The sequence below is a fragment of the Pelodiscus sinensis genome, chromosome 3 (assembly GCF_049634645.1).
Source record: "Pelodiscus sinensis isolate JC-2024 chromosome 3, ASM4963464v1, whole genome shotgun sequence".
Classification (NCBI taxonomy): domain Eukaryota; kingdom Metazoa; phylum Chordata; order Testudines; family Trionychidae; genus Pelodiscus; species Pelodiscus sinensis.
The window spans coordinates 106,099,728-106,124,577 of NC_134713.1; the positions used below are offsets into that span (position 1 = coordinate 106,099,728).

A 24,850-nucleotide genomic window follows, 5' to 3' on the forward strand; every position below is an offset into this window, starting at 1 on the left:
TTACTCTGGCTGCAGGGCTGCCAGGTCCTAGCGTGGACTCTGAAGGGAACATCACTTGCATCATGGCACAAAGGTCTCATGTTGGGCAAAACTTAGCAGCGGCCCGCGGGGGGGTGAGAGCGCTTCTCTACTGGGGACCGGCTGCTGGTGCAGGCGGCCGCGGGGGGTGAGCGCGCTAGTCCCAGCGCTGCGCGCCCGAGGCTGAGCCGCCCCGGGCCGAGTCCCCCTTAGCCCGAGGGGGCGGCGCAAGCAGCTCGCGCTGAGAGCAGGCGCCCGGTGGCCGCAGTGGGGGCGGGCGGCTGCTGGCCGGGGGGGGGGGGGTCCCTCTTCTCCGGGGCGCTGCCCGCTCGGGGCTCTGGCGGCGCCTTCCCCCCACCCGGCCCTTGTCACAGCCGGGCTGCGCCCCGCCCCCGGCCCCGCTAGCACTCGGGGCCGCTCTCGCGGTGTTTGGCGGCCGCCATATTGTGGACACTATTTTGATTTGGGAGCGAGGGGGGGCACGGGAGCGACGCGGGGCCGGAGCGGTTCCAGCTGGGGACGGGAGCGGCGCCCGCAGACACCCGAGACTCCCGCGTCTCCCGCCGGCGGCGGCGGCAGCTCGCACCCCTCCCCCCCGCAACGGAGGAGCCGCGGCGGCGGGAGGCTGCGGGGCGCCTGTGAGGTGTCCCCCCTGCCGGGAGGCGGCGGCGGGTGCCGCGGTGGGGGAGAAGGAGGAGGAGGAGGGTAAGGCTGAGGCTGACCCCGCCGAGGCGGGCCTGGCGGCTGCTCCCCTTCCGGGGGGCTGCCGGGGGTTACTCGGCCCGCAGGCCTGAGTGGGGCAGGGGCTCCTCGCGGGCAAGTCCCCGGGCCCGGCTCCGCTGCCGAGAGGGGCGGCCGGGGAAGCTGAGGCCTCTGCACGGGGGAGCTGTAGGTGGAGGGAGCAGCGCCCAGGGCTGTGTGCGAGGCGAGGGCATTAAGCTGCCGCTCCGCCAGCCAGGGGGCTGCCGCCCGGCGGGGGAACCAGGGAGGGATGGAAACTATTTCCCTTGGCGAGTCTCTGATGCCTTCCCTGCAGTGGGAGGGAGTGGGTCGGCGTGGGGTGCCCCGCGTTGGAGTGAGTGTGGCTCTGCTAGTGTGCCCCGCCCCGCATCTAGGTGCCGGGCTGTGAGGGAGGAAGACGCTGTCCTACATCTACCTGCAGAAATTGCCGTCTCTAGCCACAGAAGGAAACGAAGTAGCAGGCAGAAGAGTTTGGTGTTGATGTAGAGTATATTGCCAAATAGCTAACAGGTGCCTGTTTGCTGAGCTCTTTTGCTGTTTGCTTTTGTGTCCAGAGTGTCAGAGATGTGATGTGTGCGTGTACTGCCTATATCTTCTAAGCAGGACGTGGCTGCATTTTCCATATGTAGTATATGTGAACTGTTAGTTCCCAGATTTTGAGTTAGTTAAATTGCTGGGAAGAAACTTTTGAAAGCTTTCTTATAAGAGCAATTTTTAGCACAGTTGCTTGATACAGTTTATCTTGTCCTTTTACAGGATCTAGATACACTGTCAAGAGCGAATTAATATAGAGCTTCATTTACTGAAAGGCCTCTAGTAACATTCCAAACAGTGAATCTTATTGAGATAGTAAACTCTTTGGGGGCAGGAATCATTTCATGCATTTGTACAGCACCTAAACCATGATGAATGCCCTTACACGCTACTGTAATATTTACTACTAGAATTCTCAGCTTTGTTCTATAGAACAAACTTAGTGTCAAATGCATATTATTAGCCACTTTAGACAAAGTAGTTTGAGGGTCGATACTGACTAGATAAAGTAATGTCATTTCCAAACTTGGGCTTTGCTAAAAAATGTGTGCAGTATATTCTTTTTAGATTCATTTGGGGTATTTTGGTATTGAAGGAATGAATACAGAATCACTTTATTAGCTGTAGTAGAATGTGCTACATCATGCTTTTAGATGCTGTAGAAACTAAACACAAGCCTCATCTATACTGGGAATTGACCACATTTTCAGCAGTCAGGCTCCAATGATACAAGTACTTATTGTACTAATCATTGGCCACCATTTGCTAAAATCATTGTTAATTTACTAGAGACACAAGTACATTTCAGTGCATTTATCTGGATCACATATAAAATGATTTGAATCTGGGGCTTTGTAAATCCAGTCTGTTCTTGAGTGCTGTTGAAAAATGGGTTGCTTCCCTTGACATGGTAGATTTTCATGGAAATTGATAACATGGGTCTAATCTTGCATTTAAAGTAGTGGCTGTCAACTTGTATACCAGTATTGGGTGCACCCAATACTATCTGTGTGGAACTGAGGGTGTTACATGGGCTGCAGCTCTGTGCTGATTGAGATGCAAGTGGTCGACAGGTTGAGAACTATTGATTTTAAAAAAAATTATTTGTTTCCCAGTCAAGAGGTTAAACTACTGCAGTACTGTCATCTCAAGCCTGCAGGAGTCTCATAGCTCTTCTAAACTACAACAGAATGGAAACTCTGCTTATTCCTCCCCCCCCCCCCCCTCTGTTTGGCATAGGGTTCTGAATAGCAACAGTGAAAACTGATGAGAGGTTTAGCCAACTTCATGCTGCCACTTCATGGGAGACCTAGAAGTAGTAAAAGAAGCAGTTACTGAAGCTGTTGGGAAGACTCTTCCCCCCCCCCCCCCCCGCCCAAAAAAACGTGGTTCTTTCATCTCATCACATCCAAAAGCTTGGATCATGCTAGCACAATAAAGAAACATTCTTTCATTTCCAGCAACTAGATAAGTCAGGAGGAGGCTGGGGAACTTAATATTTCCTTTATCTACTGTCTGGCTGCTGGTATAAAAGAGTTTCTAAACAGGCTCAAGGGACAGCACCTTTGTAGGAATCTGAGCCCCCTATTCCTTTGCAATTTAGTAGATTACCACATTTTTCAAGCCTATCATTTATTCAACAGATTATTCTTGGCTAATTTCAATATTTTATGTATATGCTAATAAGTTTTTTAAAAGCTTTTGGCTAACTACTTGTGTATAACAATCTCAAAATAAGATTGCATTTTACCCTGTTGAAAGTTCCTCTCATTTACTGTGACATTTATGGTTGGAAACATTGGAAGACATAAATCTGTCAGGTATGATCTAGGGCTTCTGAGATAAGTATACGCTTAAGACCAAGATGTCAGAGTGCTCCTTTTGTTGTTCTTGATCTAATACAAACAGAATATTGAGTATTGTTGGTGTTTTTACAGGAAATAGAAGAAAAATTCCAGTGATTCAGAACTTGTAGGTGTTTAATAGTTTGGCTTTGACCACAAAACTTAGTGATCAGAATGAAAGTTAAGCTGATTCCAGTTGTGCATACTGTGTTCATAAGACTTTTTTTCTTTTCACTTGTGTTGGAATTACCTCTAGGCCATGTCTACACTTGCACATTTGAGTGTGGGGGGGGAAAAACACGTTACTTATCAGGGGTGGTTTAATTATGTAAACAGAAGAGCTGTCTCCTGTCACCATCAAGTTGTTATGCTGGTGACCTTACAGTGGTGCAACTGTGCTAGTGTAACGTCTGTAGTGTAGATAGTCATAGTGTACACGTCCAATTTAAAGAGATGACAGATCCTAAAAAACCTCTTGTCGTAGTTGGCAAGCCAGTCCTGATTGGCTGCTGTATTGCTAAATGCTACTGCATTTTAAATAGTGAAGTTAGGGTGTAAATGACTAACCATTTAACCAGTAAGCCGAAGCCTGTCTGTTAATGGTGTCAGTTACACTCAGCCTCTCAAGGAGGCAGCTTCGCTGTGGCTGTCTGTCTTTCTTGAGAGGAGGGGAAAAAAAGCATTAGAAATGGAGATGGGAAATAAGCTTATCACACACTTCATCTTGCTGGCAAAACAAGTGCTCCAGTATAATATGCTCAGTAGTTTTTCAGTTAGAAACTTAGTGCAATTCTGTGTCAAAATAAGAGAGAATTATTTCAACTAACGTATAAAATTAGTACTGAATTTTTTGAGATGTTATGTTATCAGTTTTTATAGCAGTATGGAAAATAGGGATCTCCTTTATATTCTAGAGAATAGATAAAGATCATATTTCAGTTTCTTTAATGAGCAGTTTTAAAAACTTGCTTAAATCCTAGTAGCAACATGTGTGGAATTTAATTTTTCTCTTAGTCTAACTTCAGGAAAATGAATGTTTCAGAATGGACAGCATTTATGCTGTACTTAGTATCCAAAGTACATAAGAATGTTTGGTTTAGGAGTAGAAATTAGTATAAAATACATCAGACAGTTGTTTGTCAAACTAGTAGAGTAAAAAAAACACATACACTGGTAGCACCTTAAAGATTAACACAAAAATATAGATGGTATCATGAGCTTTCGTGGTTTTTCCCCAGGAAAGCTCATGATACCGTCTACATGTTTTGTTAGTCTTTAAGGTGCTACTAGACTATTTGTTTACATTTTTCCAGTTACGGACTAACTCGGCAACCCACTGAAGTAATAGAGTAAAATTAAAGCTCTAAAAATCTGTTAAATTTAAGCAGTCAATGTATTGCTCAATTTCTTACTGTTTACAAAAAGAAAACTGCAGCTATTATCAAACTAGTTTCTATATGTATGTGCTTAGATATTTGTAGGCTCTCCAAACACTCAAAATATTAGTGCCTGCCCATTTATTTAGAATAGCAAAGAATTAAACATATTTAAGCTTACAAATCAATGTCCACTTGCTCATTTAGCTCATATTTTCAGATGCAGCTATTTGGAAGTCTCTAGCTTTTTAGAAAACGGAAGGGTTGGTCCCCCCCCCCCCCCCCCCCCCCCCCCCCCCCCCCCCCCAGTAAATGAATGTTGAATGCTGAAAAGCATTTTGGGGCACTTGTCCCAAAGCTGATTCATGTACCCTTCTGGAAATATATCAATATCAGTGCAAAGCTGTCAAGTAATGAGGGGGGGTGTGTGTGTGTGTGTGTGTGTGTGTGTGTGTGTGTGTGGAAATACTTACCATTTATATGTACTACTGTTTTTGAGGGCCATCCTTCACAGGTGACTACTATTCTAAGGAATCATTGTTATACATTTGTATACTAATGCCTAAACAATTCTCTAATCCAGTGTTTCTCAGTGTTCTACAGGCCTGCTTTGGGAAAGCCATTAGGACGCCCGTGCCTCTTTGTATACCATCCACAACAATGGAACCTCATAACTTCCAATGGCTCCAGTTTGCTGTTTTCAGTCAATAGGAGCCATGGGAAGTGGTGGCCTGGGTCACATTGCTTCCTGAGGCTCCTTTTGGCTGGAAATGGTGAATCAGAGCCAATGGGAGCCATGAGACTCCATGGCTACAAACCCTTTAGGTAAACAAACCAGTGCAGGACCACTAGTGGCTTTCCCAAAGTGGACCCGCAGAACACTTTGAGAAACACTGCTCTTACCTAACACATGGTTCGCCAGCCATTTCCAATTCTTTATCATTTGAAATAGAGCAATAATTGGCTCTAAAATTAAATCATAAAAGTAATTAAACTGTGGGCCCCGAACCTCCAGTACTCATGTTACAACAATAATACAGTTTTAAGTAGTATAATAAAAATGTTCATATGTGAAACTGCATGGTAGCTGACATTCATTTACATACTTTTTCTGTCTCCTGTTCCCATGGGTTAGTAATGGGGTGGAAATGGGTCCATCTTGTAACTGTTTTTAAAAGTGTTAAACCAGAAAAAGCAAGCAGTTCTGTAATGAGTAAACTTCCTGAAGATATGCACCACAATTCCACTGTCATTTTTACCCCAAATCTTTTTTTCTGCTAATCCTACACTTAGTGTATGTTTTCACTGCAGAAACTTGGTTTTAAACTTGGATTAGCAGTTTGATTTCCACTCCAGATTCTCATATAAGCTTTACTCAGTGCTTTACTAAATCTCAAATGAATTATCAGTTTGTGTACTTTCAAATAACTGGGCTAAATTGGAACTTCTGTATACATAAGTTAATCATGAAAAACATTTTAACAATATTAAGTTGACTGCAAATGGAGAACGCAGTGGGCAAGAACTTGTTGGCAGATACTACCAAGTTTGCCTTAGCAAGTATCGAAGTATATAGTCTTAGTGGATGTTGCTCTCTAGTGGGGAAAATGCTTTTATCATTATCACTGTAATCTCTTCATTGAGAAATGTACAGATGTGTAGTATAAAAAAAATCTAGTCTCAAGCTCAAGAAAGTACATGAGCTATCTGCTCAGTCATACAAGGGACAAACCTGAGAGAATAGCTCTGATGTGGAGAGTCAAAAATGCATTCACCAATAGCAAATGCAATTTGTGGGTTGGTATAGTGAACCAACCTCTTTTCCCTTAGTCTTCCCTGGTCTATACAATAGCAAGTTCTAATTGTGGATGCTTTTTTGTGAGTCTGGTGTGTAAATCTCCCATAGTGTAGTTTATAATTATTTAGCTGACTTAACCAGTCTTCTGATAGTGTTCTTTCAAAGGTATAATGTACCTTTTAAAATTTCTTTAACAACTTAAACAGAAATTGAATGGGAATGAAAAGTGAATGAAAAGTACAAGCTGCCGCCTCTGTATCTGAGGCAGCAGCTTAGGGCGGCAGGAAGGAGTCAGTGTAAAAACCAACTCCCTGTGCAGCCCGGCTATCTGCCACCCCATGCTGCTGCCTCCAATACAGATGTTGCTGTGGAGAGGCTGTCATGAAGCAGTCTGTGTGCAATGGCCTGGGCTGGCAGTGGACAAAGGCTAGTCTGGTAGCAGCCCCTGTCTGCAGGGGGTGGGGAGGAGATCTGAACTCCGCGGACAGGGGCTGCTGCTGGGGACAAGCTTCTGTCTGTGGCAGGCCCAGGCTTGCCCCCAGACAGAGGCTGCTCTGTGGGAAGCCTCTGTCCACAGGGAGCTTGGGCCTCCCCTGCAGCAACACAGGGCCTGGTGGGAGGCAGCACTGCAGAGCCAGTGCTGGGGGAACTGTCTTTTAAGAGGCAGTGTGGGAAAATGTGTGTAGTAGACAGCATAAACTTACCAGTTAATCTTTATTGGTTAGTCATATAGTTGACTACCCCTTGACATCCCTATGGTTTAGGTTAATGTTTATCGGTTAACATCCCTAAATGAAATACCACATTTTTTTTTGATCTGAGTAAATATTTTTAAAGTTTTGTTATCAGTCTGCTTCATGAGCTGTGACTTGGTTAAGGTGTTGAGCCTGATGAATATCTCTTGTTTTCCTGTAAGTTGGCTTTTATTTTATTTGTTTAAAAAAGCTTCCTACAGGATCTCCAGACCAGGGCTTAAAACATTTCTGTACCACTAGCTCAGCAGCTGAGTTTGTTGGTCCTCTCGGAAAACAAACAAAAAATACAGTTGGGCAAGGCAAAGGAATAAAACAGTTTTACATTGTATCTGTATGCTGTACAGATGCATTTGCCAAAATCAAATTTCTGTTTAAGCTTTATTACTATTTTTCTGGCTTTATTCCACTCTCCTCTACTATTGGTTACATAGTATTTTGTGTATAGTGTTACCTCGTTTTTCCTTTTCTGTATCTTGTGCTTTTTAATTTTCTCTATTGTATTCCTGATTCTCTCCCCAAACACTTTGTTCTGTCTGACATTTCTAATTTATCTCCTCCTCTCTTGCACATCTCCCCTTGCATTCACATCTAATATATGCACCCTCATCCAACTCATGACCCTTTGTCTCTTCCCTCCCCTCTCTCCACATTTATTCCCCCTCTTACTTTCCATTTAAAATAGCCATCACCCTTGATTTCCTCTTTTCAACCGTTTGTTGGTTCCAGCTGTTCTGCTCTTCTATTCCCATCTTAAGCAAACAGGGCAGGCTCCTTGAATGTTCTTCCATATTCATTCTCCCTTTTAAAGAAGCATTAGTAGTTCTTTTGCAGCCCTACTCACATGTTTGCCTTAGGGGTAAGAAGGTAGAAATCGCAAAGGCTTTGTTCACTGGCCTCATTCATTTCACTCACCAGCTACAACGTAACTTTCCCTGAATTGGACAAATGGATTAGTTTTTCAAGCCCAGGTTGTAGTCTGTATTAAGCTATGCCTCTGTTAGTAATCTCAGTGGATCACTTGCCAGTATTAGCACTGATGGTATTCCTAATGTATATGTGGTTTCTACAGCTGAACCAGTTTTAACTTCCCTGCTAAATTAAGTTGACAGGATGGTAGTTAGAGAGATTTTTGAAATTATCAGCATGAAACAATTCTTTTCAATACTATTGTAAGAAGATGCCCCTAAATTAGTGTTTTGGGGATGGCCCTTCAGCCAAAAAAAGAGGATGTGTGGGTCTCTGAAGATTTTATTTTGAGCTGTCATGCTAAATGACAGTGTGGAAATCATTTTGCTTAACAAAGAACATAAGAACGGCTGTACTGGGTCAGAGCAAAGGTCCATCTAGCCCAGTATCTTGTCTACTGACAGTGGCCAACACCAGGTGCCCCAGAGAGGGTGGACCGAAGACAGTGATCAAGCGATTTATCTCCTGCCATCCCTCTCCAGCCTCTGACAGACAGAGGCCAGGACACCATTTTATCCCCTGGCTAATAGCCTTTTATGGACCTAACCTCCATGAAATTATCTAGCTTCTCTTTAAACTCTATTATAGTCCTAGTCTTCACAGCCTCCTCTGGCAAGGAGTTCCACAGATTGACTACACGCTGTGTGAAGAAGAACTTTCTTTTATTAGTTTTAAACCTGCTACCCATTAATTTCATTTGGTGTCCTCTAGTTCTTCTGTTTAGGGAACTAATAAATAACTTTTCTTTATCGGCCCTCTCCACACCACTCATGATTTTATATACCTCTTATCATATCCCCCCCTCAGTCTCCTGTTTTCTAAACTGAAAAGTCCCAGTCGCTTTAACCTCTCCTCATATGGGACCCGTTCCGAACCCCTAATCATTTTAGTTGCCCTCTTCTGAAAACTTTCCAAGGCCAAAATATCTTTTTGAGGTGAGGAGACCGCATCTGTACACAGTATTCAAGATGTGGGTGTACCATAGTTTTATACAGGGGCAGTAAGATATTCGGGGTCTTATTTTCTATCCCTTTCTTAATAATTCCTAGCATCCTATTTGCCTTTTTGACCGCCGCTGCACACTGTGTGGAAGTTTTCAGAGAACTGTCCACGATAACTCCAAGATCTCTTTCCTGATTTGTCGTAGCCAAATTAGCCCCCATCATACTGTACGTATAGTTGGGGTTATTTTTCCCGATGTGCATTACTTTACACTTATCCACATTAAATTTCATTTGCCATTTTGTTGCCCAATCACTCAGTTTGGTGAGATCTTCTTGGAGTCCCTCACAGTCTGCTTCTGTCTTGACTATCCTAAACAGTTTTGTATCATCTGCAAACTTTACTACCTCACTCCTTACCCCTTTCTCCAGATCATTTATGAATAAGTTGAAAAGGATTGGTCCCAGGACTGACCCTTGAGGTACACCACTAGTTACCCCTCTCCAATCTGAAAATTTACCATTTATTCCTACCCTTTGTTTCCTGTCTTTTAACCAGTTCTCAATCCAAGAAAGGACCTTCCCTCTTATCCCATGGCCATGTAATTTACACAAGAGCCTTTGGTGAAGGATCTTGTCAAAGGCTTTCTGAAAATCCAAGTATACTATATCTACTGGATCCCCCTTGTCCGCATGTTTGTTAACCCCTTCAAAGAACTCTAACAGATTAGTAAGACAGGATTTCCCTTTACAGAAACCATGTTGACTTTTGTCCAATAAATTATGTTCTTCTACATGCTTCACAATTTTATTCTTTACTATTGTTTCGACTAATTTGCCCGGTACTGAAGTTAGACTTACCAGTCTGTAATTGCCAGGATCGCCTCTAGAGCCCTTTTTAAATATTGGTGTCACGTTGGTTACCTTCCAGTCATCAGGTACGGAAGCCGATTTAAAGGATAGGTTACAAACTACAGATAATAGCTCAGCAATTTCCCATTTTAGTTCTTTTAGAACCCTTGGATGAATGCCATCCGGTCCCGGAGATTTGTTAACATTAAGTTTTTCTATTTGTTCCAAAACCTCCTCTAATGACACTTCAATCCAGGACAGTTCCTCAGATTCATCATCCAAAAAGGACGGTGTAGATTCAGGAATCTCCCCAACGTCCTCCGCCGTGAAGACTGAAGCAAAGAAATCATTTACTTTCTCCGCAATGGCTTTATCGTCCTTGATTGCTCCTTTTATAGCTCGATCATCTTGGGGACCCACAGGTTTTTTAGCAGGCTTCCTGCTTCTAACGTACTTAAACATTTTGTTATTTCTTTTTGAGTTTTTGGCTAGCTGTTCCTCAATCTTTTTTTGCTTTTCTTATTACATTTTTACACTTGATTTGACAGTGTTTATGTTCCTTTCTATTTATCTCACTAGGATTGGACTTCCACTTCTTAAAATATACCTTTTTGTCCCTCACTGCTTCTTTTACATGGTGGTTAAGCCACAGTGACTCTTTTTTAGGTCTCTTGCTATGTTTTTTAATTTGGGGTATACATTTAAGTTGGGCCTCTATTATGGTGTCTTTAAAAAGTTTCCATGCAGCTTTCAGGGATTTGGCTCAAGTCACTGTGCCTTTTAATTTCTGTTTAACTAACCTCCTCATTTTTGTGTAATTCCCCTTTTTGAAACATTTTGCTGTCAGCTAGAAGCCTACACGAGGATGGAGTCTCGTGCCAGGCACTGTACAAATGTGTAGTAAATAAAACTCTGCCCCCAAAAGGCTCAGTCCTATGGTATAACAACATCATCGTTTATCCAAAGGATTTATTTTGTGTTGAGGGTAAAAAGACTTTAAACTTAAAAAGTGGATTTTAAATAGTCAAGTATTTTACAATAGCTGAAAGCTTAGTGGTTATGACTAAATATAATTAGTACTCTGGTAATCTTAAGTCATATCTACCCAGGGAATTTTTACAAAAAAACATTACTAATGCCTGTTCACAGCGCTGCTAATAGTTTTGGTAGTTATAATGCAGCTGGCTCTCTGATAACAGTTTTCAGCACTGTCCTGATACACTGCTGCCATGTAATCATGCTGAGCTATGTTAACTATGGCATTACCGTGTTGGAGTCTGGTTGCACTTAATGTGATTCCATGTGTAGGTAGGGCTTTAAAGTACAAATAAAAACTGACCAAAGTGATAAATTTTGAGCTGCTCTCCTATGACTTATCACTGAGAAGCCCTGGGTCAAATTAAGAATATAACTGATGAGCAAATTTTAAATCTGGTGAAGTTGTGCTGTTATCTTAAGCAGAGTTTAAAGTCAGTGGGAGAGGGAGGAACTGTGGTTGAACACAGTTCCTTCTCCTTTATAAACAGCAGACTTTGTCTTCATTTCTCAAGCTTGAGGGGAGTGCATTTCTCTCAGGGTTCCCCTTTTAGTGGCTTGTGAAGTAAGGACAGTGGAATTTGAATTTTGAACAAGATAACTTAAACAACAGTGGTCCTGTAGCACCTTAGAGACTAACCAAAAAATATATAGATAGTATTGTGAGCTTTCATGGGCGCAACCCACTTCTTCAGATGAGACATATGGAGCAAGAGACAAGTGGGTTGTGCCCACAAAAGCTGATGCTACTATCTGTATATTTTTTTGGTCAGACTCTAAGGTGGGACAGGACCATTGTTGTTTGGTTTTGGTTTTTTTTTTTAAAGTTACAGACTAACATGGTGAAGAAGAGGCATTGCTACTGCCTGGCTGGGAAATTTCTGGTCTTGCAAGCTGCCTTCCCAGTAGATAGAACAACAGCATCAACTGATCGGAGACAGTCCCTTATCTGTCTCTTCTACAAAAGTTCTTTCCATTAATAGCTCCAAGGAACAGTGTGGATACAAGAGCAGACACCAGCTCCTTCTTCTCTCCTCATTCAAGAGGGGAAGGAGTCCAGGATCCCTGTAAACAGTGTTATCTCCTTCTCTTCAATGCCCTGTAGTGAAGTGGATGTGGACTTAAATTTAGGTGAGGTAAAAAAAAGTTTTACATGGGAACAAGAGTGCAAGGATGTATGATTAAATAGAACCTTGGAGGGACCAGATGCAGCCATGTGCCAGACAAGAGGAATGAGTTTGAGAAATCCAACCAAATCAAAACAAACAAAACTCCCTAATCAGAAGAGGAGACAGGGAAAATGGGAGTGATATAAAAGGATGTACAGAAAACTCAGTAGACACAATAACCCATTTTAAAATGATTGTTGCTTAATTCCAATACATTGTGCTCTTCAACATTTTTATACTGAGTATTTTATTGTAGGTGTGTGGCAGCAGGTTAGGGGAGATGCACAGTCTGAAATATTTTTGAGGCTAGGGTGGAAAAAACTTGCCCTGAGCCTGCTTTTTCGTTTTGTTGGTCTCTTTACTAGCTTTTATTCTGCGTCAACAAGTTACAACAAAATCATAGATAAGTTAAGTGGTTTTTTTTGTGTTTACTTAAAAATAGACATTTTATAATATTTTCTAAAATGCAACCAGTTAGATATTTTTAAAAATGGAGGGGAAGGATGCTTGAACCCTCCATTTTTGTTTTTGTAGCAATTCTGTTCTCCATCCCTGCCAAATTGAAAAGATGACATTTATAAGAATTGATAGTGGATTATAAGGTGTTATGTACATGTACAGTTGCATGTAGTTTATCTTGCTTGGTTGGCCCTTCATTGGAACTTTTCAGCTACATTTCTTTTCTTCCCTTTCTCTCTCATAGTACATCCCATCACCATAAGATGATGCAGTGCTACATCATGATATTACTTTGAGACCTGTTCCCGAGACCACCAAAACTGGTGAGCTTCCTCTTCTGCTTTGTTTTACTGTGACTACTGTTTATAGGGATTTGGGAACATAACTGCCTTTTTGCTTATTCAGTCACCTTTGGAAGTGACAGATACTGTAAAGGAAAAACAATATTTTTGTCACATTTGATTAAAATATTGCAAATAGTAGGGTTGTCTGATATTGAAAAAAAATCACTGCTGCTATTTAGGAAGCTGTCAACTATTGTTGAAACCATTTTTCATGAAGTGGTGATTGAAATGGAGGTCTGAGCTGAAAGCTACCTTAAACAAAAGCAAAAAAAAAAGTTGCATTTATGGATGCTGTGTAACTTCCGTACCTCCTGGAAAAAAGTTATCAGGAGGTATGGTTTCTTAAACAGGTTCCTGTAATCTAATGCTGCTGCAGAGATGTTTAACAGATTGTTAAATAGATATTCTTGTCTGGCACATGGCTGCATCTGATATATGGCTTGAAAAATCTCTTCACTTAGGGTTAAATGGAACCTTTTCTAGTCTGCCATCAACTTCTAGTCTGCCATCAACTTCTGCAGAATCTAAGGTTTCATGTAAAATTTCTAATCCTTCCTGGTTACAAAGATAACCTACCAAGTACTGTATTAACCAAAGTTGTATTGTCTCAAGTTTGCAGAAGTGTAATGTGCCTCTCCTTCAGTTTGCTTTGCAAACTACAACTGTGTGAGATTAACAAAAATTGTCAGTTTCAAAACTTTTATTGAGAGCCCTAATGGGCAACATTGAAACTGGTACGTTTTGTTTTTTTTAAACTGTACAAGGAACACACATTGAAGTTGTTCCCTGGGAGAAGAGGCTAGGTGAAGAGACATTCCTGTGGAATCAGCCAGAAAGTTACAGAGTAAACTAGTTAAGAACAACACAAATCCCTGAAGCAGCAAGCACTGCAGTTAAGGATTGAAATAGTGCAATCTTTAGGGACTGGAGATGGCTGAGGCATTTCAACTGTATCACTTGTCTTGTGTGGTTCACATACAGCAGTGGTTCCCAACCTTTAGAGGCTCCCGGGCGCCCGGGAGGTGGGGCCACTCACGCGCTGGGCGCCTGGGGGCAGGGCCGCTCATCCGGGCGCACGCCAGGGGACTAGGATGCCCTTGCACCTGGCACCGGTGTGTGTCCTAGGGCCGGGGCTGGGGCCGCCCGAGCGCCTTGTGCCTTGGGCCCGGGGCCGGTGCTGCCGCCCGAGCCACACGCCTGGGGCCGGCACCGGCGCCACTCGAGCACCACGCTCCCTCATGTGCCCCGGGGCTGGGGCCGCCCGAGCACCGCGCACCCAGCGCTGGTGCGTGTCGCGCACCTGGGGCCGGCGCCTCCTGTGCGCCTGGGGGCGGGGCCGGTCCAGGTTTTCGGCGGGCGCCAACGAATGCCCCGGCGTTGGGGACCACTGACATACAGGATTCAGGGACTTAACCCTGTAGGATCCTAGCATTCTTCCATTTCCTAGCAAAAACGAGGATGGCTGGCTTTTTGTAAAGCATTATTTCTGAATGTTGGTGCCCCATCTTGCATTTAGGAGTAATCAGGTGGGGGTTTTGCCATTTACTTCAGTGGGACTAGGATTTCACTGTCTCCAGCTTGCTTAGTAGGAGACTAGCAAGTTTCACCTAACAGCACTTCATGAATAAGGCGGAACAAAAGTGAGAGAAATAACTGTAGGATGAGTTAGGAAGTAGTTTGTAAATGTAGCTTTTTTTCTTTTTTTTTAAGGGAAGGGAAAAAGATAATTAAAGCAAAAGCTCTAAGTGAGACCAGGTAAAGAGGATTTGCAGAGATACTTCAGAGTTAATACTGAAATACTTTTTACTTCAACTAGCTTTTCAGTTAGTTACATAATATTTGACAATTACAAGATACTGGTGAAATGTAATGAATAAAAGTGCTATTCAGTCAGTTATATAGAGTTAAACTTGGAGAACATATGAAGTAGACATTTGATTAACATTTTAAACTAAATATAGAATACAGAGTATACAACTATTGTGTCTGTTAAATTGCTAGCTAAGGATTGTCTCTGTGCATTACCATATGATCATGGCAGCATAGGCTTCATTCTGGCTACTAGGTTTAGACCTCAGTGTCGCAGGTATTGAGTGGATTTTTGACAAATGCATGCTTAATTCAGGTCTTGACATATGTCTAAATACATTTTAGAACTGCACACTGTCATATGAAGATGTTTTAAGGTTAATCAAGCCCTAACTGGTTTCTAAAATTTGACTTTAGTTGTTCCATGACAGTAAATAGACTGCATTATGCTTGGAACAAGACTATACTTACATTTTTACTTTTAATGAACTTCCCTGTGATCTACAGTATTTTGAAGTCAAAATAATACCAATTGGTACTAGCAGAGTTGATGAAGGCTTCCTTCCTGTTGAAACTGGCTAGCAGACCAATACAAACTGTAGCTTGTGTTTTCTTTCAATGCAGATCCAATGGCAACTCTGTGGAATGTGTCTTCCACTCCCTAGCAATGAGCAGGAAGTGCTTGCCAATACAAATGAGATCCTGAAATCTTCAACTTTTCTCTACAGAATATAGTTTTTACATTGTAACAGTTATTTAGCTAGTAAAGTAGACAGGAGTATGCTAACATGAGTTATTGTAAAACTTGTTTTCTGGTATGAAGTCTGTTGGGAATCCCAAAGAAATGGCGAGACAATATTTTAGTTTTCTGTCTCAGGTACCCTAGTGATGTTCCCTTTTAAAGACAGGACATTGCTTTAGGTTGTCATGCTAATGTATGGTAAAATACTGTTTTAAGTCATTGCTGTTAGAAATACGATAGTGTAAAATTATAGAAATGTATGTCTCTTTTCCAGCAGATTAATCTTTCTGAATTTTATTTCAGTACTGGTTTGTGCATTTTTTTCTGAGTTTGGTAGAAGTATAATGTTGCAATTTTAATTGTGCCCTTTGAATTTAAGGATTTGTATGCTTGCTTATATTGAGGATTTTATCCTCTTATCTTTACCTAATCTATCTAAAAGCTTTGTATTGTGTTAAGGGATGATAAACTTTTTCCTTTTCTTATTTGTCCCAGGAAAGAGAATAAAATAGTCTCTTATCATGAAATTAAGCTTGAAGTTTTATTCATTCTTTTGTTCTTGCCAGTTTCTGTGGAAAAAGTCCACATCTGCATTTTTAAATTAGCCCTGCCCATAACCCACATTTTAGTATTTTTGCAGGGAAAGCATTAAAAGATTGGAATGGGAAAAATTTTAATCCTTCTCAAATATGAGGTTAAGTCTTATCCTGTACCACTTTATCTGCATAAAATTGGTCTTCTGCTCTTCTAAAAGTTGGACAGTTTTCGTTAACTGAGGATCTTTGGCTTTGTTATATAGTGGTATACCTCCTTTATCTTTCAGTTGATAAATATTCAGACCTTCACATATACTTCTCTTATGAAATTGTTGAAAGCTGCCCCATACATCTTCATAAAACTGAAGTTTTTAGCTTTGTATTTTTCACTTCATGAAAACATCTGATTCCTTGCCATGGCTATGACTAGAAAAAATAAAATTACTTGTATAAGCTGGAGAGAGTAACAAATAGCTATAATATAACCATTATTTTTACTTAAATGAAAACCACGGGAAACATCAAATTATCTTACAAATATTGATCACCATATTTGTTTTGCAGTATTTCTCAGATGTCTTTGATCTTGGTTCCTATATACCTATGTATCAAATTTAATTATGAAAATGCCAACATTCCATAAGGCATTTTGGGGCTTTTTTGGAGGGGGGGAAAGGAGTTATTTGAGAGGGGTTTTGTTGAAAAGATCAGTTTAATAGGGCCACATGTATTCCTTTTTTATCACATGTAGAAGCAACACCTTATCAGCAATGTGAAAGGATAACTGGTAAACATTATCTTTATTGGTTGATGCTTATTGGTTCTTGTTTAACTAGTGGGGTTGGAACAGATCTCTGCCCAGCACGTGAAGGGGGCTGCTTCAGTCCCGCAGGGCCTGCTGCAGACACGGGTGATTCAGCCCAGCCAGAGTAGCTCTTTTCCATGGTGGGTCTGGGCTCACCACAGGCAGGAGCTGCTCCAGATTTCTTCTCTCCCCCGCCCCCCCTTCCCTTTAATCAGTTAATTGATTAAGCATCATGTTATCTGGTTAAGCAGTTATTTTACATCCTACCTAACCCTTACTACACAATTGTACTCCTAGAATGAAAATTTGAATTTAAAATTGTTTAGCCATTGTTGCAAAGATAATCTTCCAAATAGCAGGAATATAAATTGAAGCATAATTAGGTTCCTGAGCTTGCAAACAGCATGGAACAAAAACTGCTTACATTCATTACAATAGGATATTAACTCTCTAGAATCTAGTCATGACAATTTACATATTGACATGGTTGGTTATTCCCCTATATATCATATATATATATATATATATATATATATATATATATATATATATAGAAGGGTTGAACCTTTCTAGTCTGGAACCCTCAGGACCTGACCTGTTCCAAACAAGAGAATTTTCTGGAGCACAGGAGGTGAATATTGTCTAGCAGCATTATCAACACTTCCACAGATTACTGTGCTTTTAGAGGACATTGGGGGGTAAATTAGACCTAAATAACAGCATAGAACACTAAGAGCTAGATTGGTGGCTGTAAACAAACTTTGAGACCATGGGAAACTTGGCCATACCCTTGAAAAGTGGACATCCAAGTAACTAAAATCATTCTGGATTACATGTTTCTGGATGAGAGAGTTGTGGATTAGAGAGGTTCAACCTGTGTTAACAAACTAATCTGATAACTTCACAAACTAGTACCTCTGACGCCTTTTGGAGTGCAAAACCTACCACTGGTTTTCACTCAGCTGCTAAATCCTCTTGTTCCTTTTGATGACTTTTTATGATGAAGCTTTTATATTGAAATTATCAGGGCTTGACAAGTGGTGGCGAGCCCCGCTTGCCAGCTGCGCAGCTTGGCGTGCTGCGTATGCGCTGATCGCGCTGCAGCGCCATGCCGGGCTAAAATCTACTCACCATGGGCGAGTAGATTGCCCTAATTGTCGAGCCCTGGAAATTAGAAAAATGTGTGTGCTGAAAACAGGAGTGTAGATAATAACAAAATAATGCACTGAATGCTGTAGTTTTTCATATCTAACTTAGTACAGACTTTCATTTATGTTTATGGCACAATTTCTGAGATCTCATCCTGAAATAGAGCAAAACAGGGATTTTGATATAGAATTTAGGTCTAGTGTTCTCAGTATTCTTGTCTATAAGGTGTTTCTATAATGAGTCCACCGCCCTAAAAATGTTTTTTCTCAGTTCCTAAAAATCTCATCTTGGTTATCTTCAGCTGCAGCATCCCTATGGAATACATACTGGACTGACCAAGACAGCCAATTAGTCTGTAAAAGTAGTAGGTACAACTTTTAGTTCTAGGAAAAATGTAATTAAGTTCCCTGGCTTGGGACTAGGTTTTATTTCAGTTCCAACTGAACCAAAGGCTTCCTATGTGTCATTGATTAAAATGCTTAATATTTTTTTACTTCCATTTCCCATCTTTAAAGTGGGGATAATACTTCTTAACAGGAGCTTTTAGGATAAATTCATATATATGTGAGAAGATATTAAAATCCTGCAGTGATGGGAATTATGTTGGTTTCTAGATAATGTGTCTGAAGCCTTGTAAGTTAGAATGGGCTTTTGAATTCTGACTGAAAGTTGTTTTGGAGGAGCCAGTAGAATTCATGGAGAACATGCGTGCATTACCCTTTGCTCAGGAAGGATTGTGAAATAGTTTTTCTTATCTATTTATAAATGGGTAAATTGGTGTACAGTGCAGTTAACTAGGCAGAAGTCACACATCAATGACAAAATCAGGACTAGAGCTCAAGAATCTTGATTCCCTAGTCCCCTGCTCTTGCCACTGAATAACACTCCTAATGTTAGAATATCAGTTACTTGCTGGCTATGATTAGGAACCTTCCAAATTCAGAACCATGAAAAATGCACCATGGACTGTGAAATCTCATCTCCCCCCACCCTCCAGGGAAATCTGGCTGTGTTGGGGAGTGGGGCTCCTATTGTGCACTTGGCTCTAGTTGCTAGTCTTGGCCAGACTGGGGAGGGATGGGACGACTTCTCCTGCAGGAGCCACTCTTGGGCTGAGTCGGCACCATCTGTGGGAACCTCCCACAGCAGTGCAAAGCTTTGTGTCTGCACTGACTTCAGAGCCCAGTGCAGAAATAAGGGTGCGCACTCAGAGTTGGGCTTATGCAGCAGGGGAAGTTTCCTTGGGGCAGGGGAAAGGTTCTGATCCAGCCCAGGAGTGGCCCTTGCATGAGAAGAGGTGGAAGTTCTGTCCCTCCCCAGCATGGTCAGAATCAAGTAACTTGAGCCTAGTGATCTAATTGGAGTTCCCCACTCCTACAATAACCTGATTTCTCCAGGGGAGATCAGGTTTCATGGTCTGACTCATTTTTCATGGTTGTGAATCTGGCAGAGCCCAAATCATAGATATGCAAATCATTAATATTCCAACATGAGGTCTGCTTTGGTTTCATTTTCAGTTGTGACCCTTTACATTCCTTAAAGTCCAGTTACTGAAAATATTCCTAATCTGGGGTCTAGTCACAGTGGAGCAGCAGACTAGACCTTGCATCCTCTGAAACAAGTGAGTCGTCCTATGAGAAGATGCTTGAGTGATCACTTGTTTTCCCCACCTCGCCATGATGCTACTGTTTTCATATTTAAGGGGAAGATCTAGACGTAAGAGATGGGTTGATGAAAGATACTACTTTGACTCTTCTCTCAAGGCCTATTTTATCTGGTCTTAAGAGTGTAGGTTGCTTCAGTAGCTGCTACAGTCTGTGCTGAGGAAGTAGGCCAGCGGCCAAGCAACTTAACTGCTAGTAAACTGACCAATCTTAATTCTTTCCATTTACTCCAGGCATCCTACCCTACCTTGTATTTTGGTAGGCTATAAGGATATTTAAAAAAATAAGATGTGGAGCTGTCTTCTATGGACTTACTTGGACTGTCCTGGAAAATGCATAAACGACTTGAAGAGATTCTACATTTTAGCTGACATTTGGATGCTACCCTTTGGAATGCTTCAGGAGAGACTTTTGAGCAAACCAGCAAATTCCCCTCAAAGCTACAGTTCTGCCCAGGCACTTCTCATTCACATTTGGAGCAATGCTGCTGCATCTAGCATGTGGCCACAGGGCTCATTCAAAAAACTCATCTTAAAAATTGTAGGGTATGGTTCAAGGAACACATTTTCAATTCATAATAAAATGGAAAATTTTTCACTCAATACCGTTACCTTTTAGGGACACAGGTTAAACACCTAAAATTTAAGCAAATGATCATGGGAGAAGGGGATGCCAGGTCGCAGCAGGGTGATGGTGGGTGATCATATTAGTTATGTGACTTTTGTATGTACCTCTTTTGTTTTCACATATGGGGCATGTCTAGACAACATCTCTCTTTCGAAAGAGGGATGTAAATTAGGCATATCAAAATTGTAAATGAAGCTGGGATTTGAATTTCCTGTGCTTTATTTGCATAATGGCGGCTGCGCATTCTTTCGAAATCAGGTATTTCAAGAGTGAAACTGCAGTCTAGACATGGTTCTTTTGGGGGGGAGGCGGAATCCTTTTTCAAAAGATCCTGTAAACCTGAGGGGTTTTTTCGAAAACCGTGTTTAGATTGCGGTTTCACTTTCAACATATCTCTTTCGAAAGAGGGATTTAGTCTAGACATAGCCATACTAAATATCTTCAGAAGAAGACATGGGATAAGAAGGGAAGCAGCAAAGGAAAAATAAAATAGTAGACTGGAGGTAACATTAATAGGTCCAAGTAGTCCAGTCATATGCACTGAGGTAAGACTAAGTAGTATTCAGACCCTTCCTAACCCATTCTTAATAACTTCCAATGACAGAGATTCCACAGTTTCTCTAGGTAACTTGTACTGGTGTTTACCTACCCTTACAGCTAGGAAGTTTTTCCTAATATAAAACACATCTCCATTATTGCCGCTTAAGCCCATTACTTTTTGTCCTGTTTTCAGTAGATACGGAAAACAAGTTTTCACCCTTTATAACAACCTTTTATGTACTTGAAGGCTGTTAACATGTCCCCACTCAGACTAAACACAACCAATTTTTGAATCTTTCCCTCCAGATCATGTTTTCTAGATCTTTAATTTTTGTTGCTCTCCTCTAAGCTTTCTCCAGGTGGTCCACATTTTTTCGAAAGTGTGGTGTCCAATACTGTACACACTACTGGACTTGAGGCCTGATCAGGACTGAGTAGAGTAAAATAATTAATTCTTGCTTACTACACTCCTCCTAATACATCCCAGAATGCTGTTTGCTTCCCCCCCAACAGTATTACTTTAACTTATATTTAGTGTTTGATTCATTGTAACCACCAGATCTTTCTGCAGTACATGTTCTTAGGCAGTCATTTCCCATTTTTGTATTTGTGCAATTGATTATTCCATCATAAATGTAGTGCTTTGCATTTGTCCTTACTGAATTTCATCCTACTGTGTTTTTCAGACCATTTCAGTTTGCCAACCTCATTTTGAATTCTAATTCTGTCCTCTTAGCATTTGTCCCTCCCAGCTGAGTAGCATCTGGAGCAAGGCTGGGCAAAATATGATCTGGAGGCTGAATCCAGCTTGTGGGAGCCTCAGCCAGTTACCTGTCTGCTCTGCCTCCCACTCGGCACTCAGAAAAGTTTGCTGCGGGGTCATGTGTGTGTCCATGAATGCTGAGAGCCCAAGGAGTGGCTTCTCACACTGCCCTTGTCCCCAGTAGCTTGCATTGGCTGGATTCCGGCCAGTAGCAGCTGCCTGTTAGCAGGATCAGCAGCATGTCAAGTGCCCCTCCTCTTTATCCCCCAGGCTCACAGTGTTCAGTTCACAGCAGCAAACATGGCACCTGAAGCTTCTCTGACCATGTACAGAGGCGTGGAAGACAGGGACTTTGGCTAAGAAACCTACTGGCTGGTAGCCACCAAGATAAGCATCTCCAGCCAGAGCCTACCTCTTGCACCTCAGCCCTTCCCTCCCCCAACCCTCTTTCCTCCCTTCTGCACTCCTACCCCATGTAACCCAAACCTTTTGCACTTCTGCTCCAGTCTCCATGCACACTCCTAGACACTGCATCCCCTCTTATACCCCTCCTCAGAGTACAGCACCCTCTCAGACCCTGTACTCTTTCCTCTTACACCCCTCCCCCAGGCCAGAATCCTCTCCTGCACCCATTCCCCTCTCAGATCCTGCACCACAATTCTGTCCTAGGTCACAACCCAAACCCCTGTTTTTGCTTCCCCAAGTCATATTCCCCTCCCAGATCCTGCACCCCATTCTGTTGCCCCAGATCAGTCCCATTCCTTCACCCAAACTCCCTTCCAGACCCCAATCCCTTGCCCTAAGCTCCCTTCTGCACTTCCTCTGCATCTCAGACCCTTGCACCTCCTCCATTAATATAATGGAAGAGTTTGGCCCTCAACCACTTACCAAAATCTTGAAGTCTTTCTCTCTGTTGGGGACAAGTCTTTGGCTTCTACACTGGCTTTGTCTTTGAGTTTCTCCTCTGAGCTCAATGTAGAGGGGTTATGTGGAGGGTTAGTGCTCATTTTCCATTGAATCTTCAAGAATTTTGACTCCGTTCATTGATTGTATTTTGTTAGAGCAGTGGTCTCCAACCTTTTTACAGCCAAGATCACTTTTTAAATGTCAGAACAAGCCAAGATCTACTGCCCCTAAGACCCCACCCCTTCCTTGAAGCCCCACCCTCTCTGTTCTCCTCTCTTTCTGTCTCCAGCCCTTATACACTTTCTCAGGGTACAGCTACGCTGCCAGTTTTTTTCCAATGCTTCTGTAGGAAGAGGTATTCCCAACATTTGGCCTGTCTAGACTGGACCAAATGTTAGGGGGAGTCTGAAAGAGGGTTTTTTCTTATTCCTTGTGGAACGAGGAATACAGGGGTTATCGAAAGAGCATGTTTGCTTATCCACTAAAAAAGCAGAAGAACAAACGTGTCCCTGGACGCAGAAGAGTTTTTCTGGGATACCTCTAGAATCCCAGGAAAAACTCCTGCAGTCTAGCTGTACCCTCACTGGGTTAAGACAGGATGTGTGGGCTCTAGGGTGGGAATGAGGGATTTGGGTGTGGGAAGGGGTGAGAGGTGCAAGTTCTGGGAGGAAATTTGGATTCATGAGGATGTGGAGATGGGGATGCTGGCTCGGGGAGGAGGCTCCAGGCTGGGGAGTGTTGGGGTCGGGGAGAGTTGGGGTACTGAGCAAGCCACAGGTGTGTGGATGATGCAGAAGTGTTGTGGCAGAAGACTGAGGATGTGAGGGTTTGGGGAGGAGTTTGGGCAGGAGTTTGGGGATGAGTGGCTCAGGACAGGGGGTTCCAGTGTATGATGACAGGCTCAGATTTAGGGTCGGGGGAAGAGGTTTGCAGGAGTGTTATGATGCTGCAGCCAGATGGGGGCTTGGCCCCAATTGATGGTTTGTTGGCCAGGCTTCATTTTTGAATAAAATGTGAAACACAAAAAGTTTCAGCATTGTCTTTATAAGAAGGGCGGGGAACCTGTTTTGGGGCCGGGGGCCACACAAGTGAGATGCAAAAAAAATAACTCCTCCTCCCCCCTGCCTCGTTAATGTGGCTCCAACTGTACTGGTGGGAGCAGGGGACATGGTACTGGGGAAGGGTGTTAGTGGGGGGAGGGGACGGGGTTCTGTGGCTGGGGACAGAGTGTTGGTGGGGGCTGGAGACAGGGAGTCCCTGGCGCGCACCTCCTCCTTGGACGACTTCTCCTTCTCCTCCTCCTCCTCCCCCCCCCCCCCCCCCCCCCCCCCCCAGCAGGGCTGGCTTTAGGAAGTGCAGGGCCCAATTCAAACAATTTTGATGGGGGCCCGCGGCAATTTTGCTCGAGCGCAAAAAAAAAGCATGCACAAGTTTCAACGGGGGGGGGGGGGGGGGAGGAGGTCATACAAAATCCCCAGCTACCTCCCCCGCAAAGCCCTGGAAGTAACTAACACCACCCCTCCTCCCCCCCCACACACCCTGCGTCACAGGGAAACCCTGCACTCAACTCTCACCACCTGCGGCAGGCAGCTGCTGCACTCCTCCGGGGCCAACGCCCCCTCCCACAGTGCACGCAGCACACTTCCGGGTTCAGGGTGCAGGGCTCCTTTAGGCATTCGGGCGAATTGGCCTAAGACCGGCCCTGCCCCCAGCAGCAAGTCTCCGGCATGCCACAGACCTGGGTTGTGGTACTGCGCTGGCTGAATGGGGGAGGGAGAGCAGCCAGCGCACTTTTGGAAATCCCAGAAGTGGCACAGCTGCCAGATTTCCTTCCACACAGCAGTAAGCTGGTACTACCTCTATTGTCACTGGAGGTAGGTCGTGGGGCTTCTTGGGGGTGAAGGGAAATTGGGGGGCCCAAATGCCTTGCGATTGACCAGTCGATCGCAATTGACGGGTTGGTGACCACGGTGTTAGAGGGATGTAACTGATGGTATTCAAGTTACCCAAAATACTACTAGAAGAAAATAATCACTGCTAGTGTTGCTTGCTTTTTTTTCTCTGCCTGCTTTTTCCTTCTCTTTTTTATACCCTTCACAGAAGAAAATGATCCCTTTACATTGTCATAGCCATGTCTCTTACACAGCAGTTCTTATTTATGCTTTATAAAATCAGAATGTATAAGTATAATTTTGCTAGTGTATTTTTATATTGAGTGAATGAATTCGGCAGTCTTTTCATTCCTGAGTAAATAATAAAATGTGAACCTGAGTGTGCGCGCCATTACTGCAATTCTGTGCCAAAGTTAATGCTTTGCAATTTGTGTACATTGCTAAATGACCTCTCAGTACAATCCATTTGGCATTCTCCATTCAAGGGAGGCCCAGAACTGGAGTTGCAGGGTAATTTCAGGACAGGATGAAAGGTACACTGGCAGAACTGTTTGAGAATATGTTCAAACTGCCTTGCTGCATATA

General features: G+C 42.8%; 1 protein-coding gene across 8 annotated transcripts in view; it reads left to right on the forward strand.

The window, feature by feature from the left end:
• Positions 1–326: 326 nt before the first annotated feature.
• TAB2 (TGF-beta activated kinase 1 (MAP3K7) binding protein 2) overlaps positions 327–24,850 on the forward strand; it is a 121,527-nt gene continuing 97,003 nt past the window's right edge. For 4 of the 8 annotated variants that reach the window (XM_075924405.1, XM_075924406.1, XM_075924404.1 and 1 more), the window contains exons 1-2: positions 1,134–1,269; positions 12,733–12,811. The gene's annotated coding sequence lies outside the window, so the exon portion shown is untranslated. Of the gene's footprint in view, positions 724–1,133; positions 1,270–12,732; positions 12,812–24,850 lie in introns of those variants that run through there. The other 4 variants (XM_075924402.1, XM_075924403.1, XM_075924401.1 and 1 more) reach the window with 2 other exon arrangements.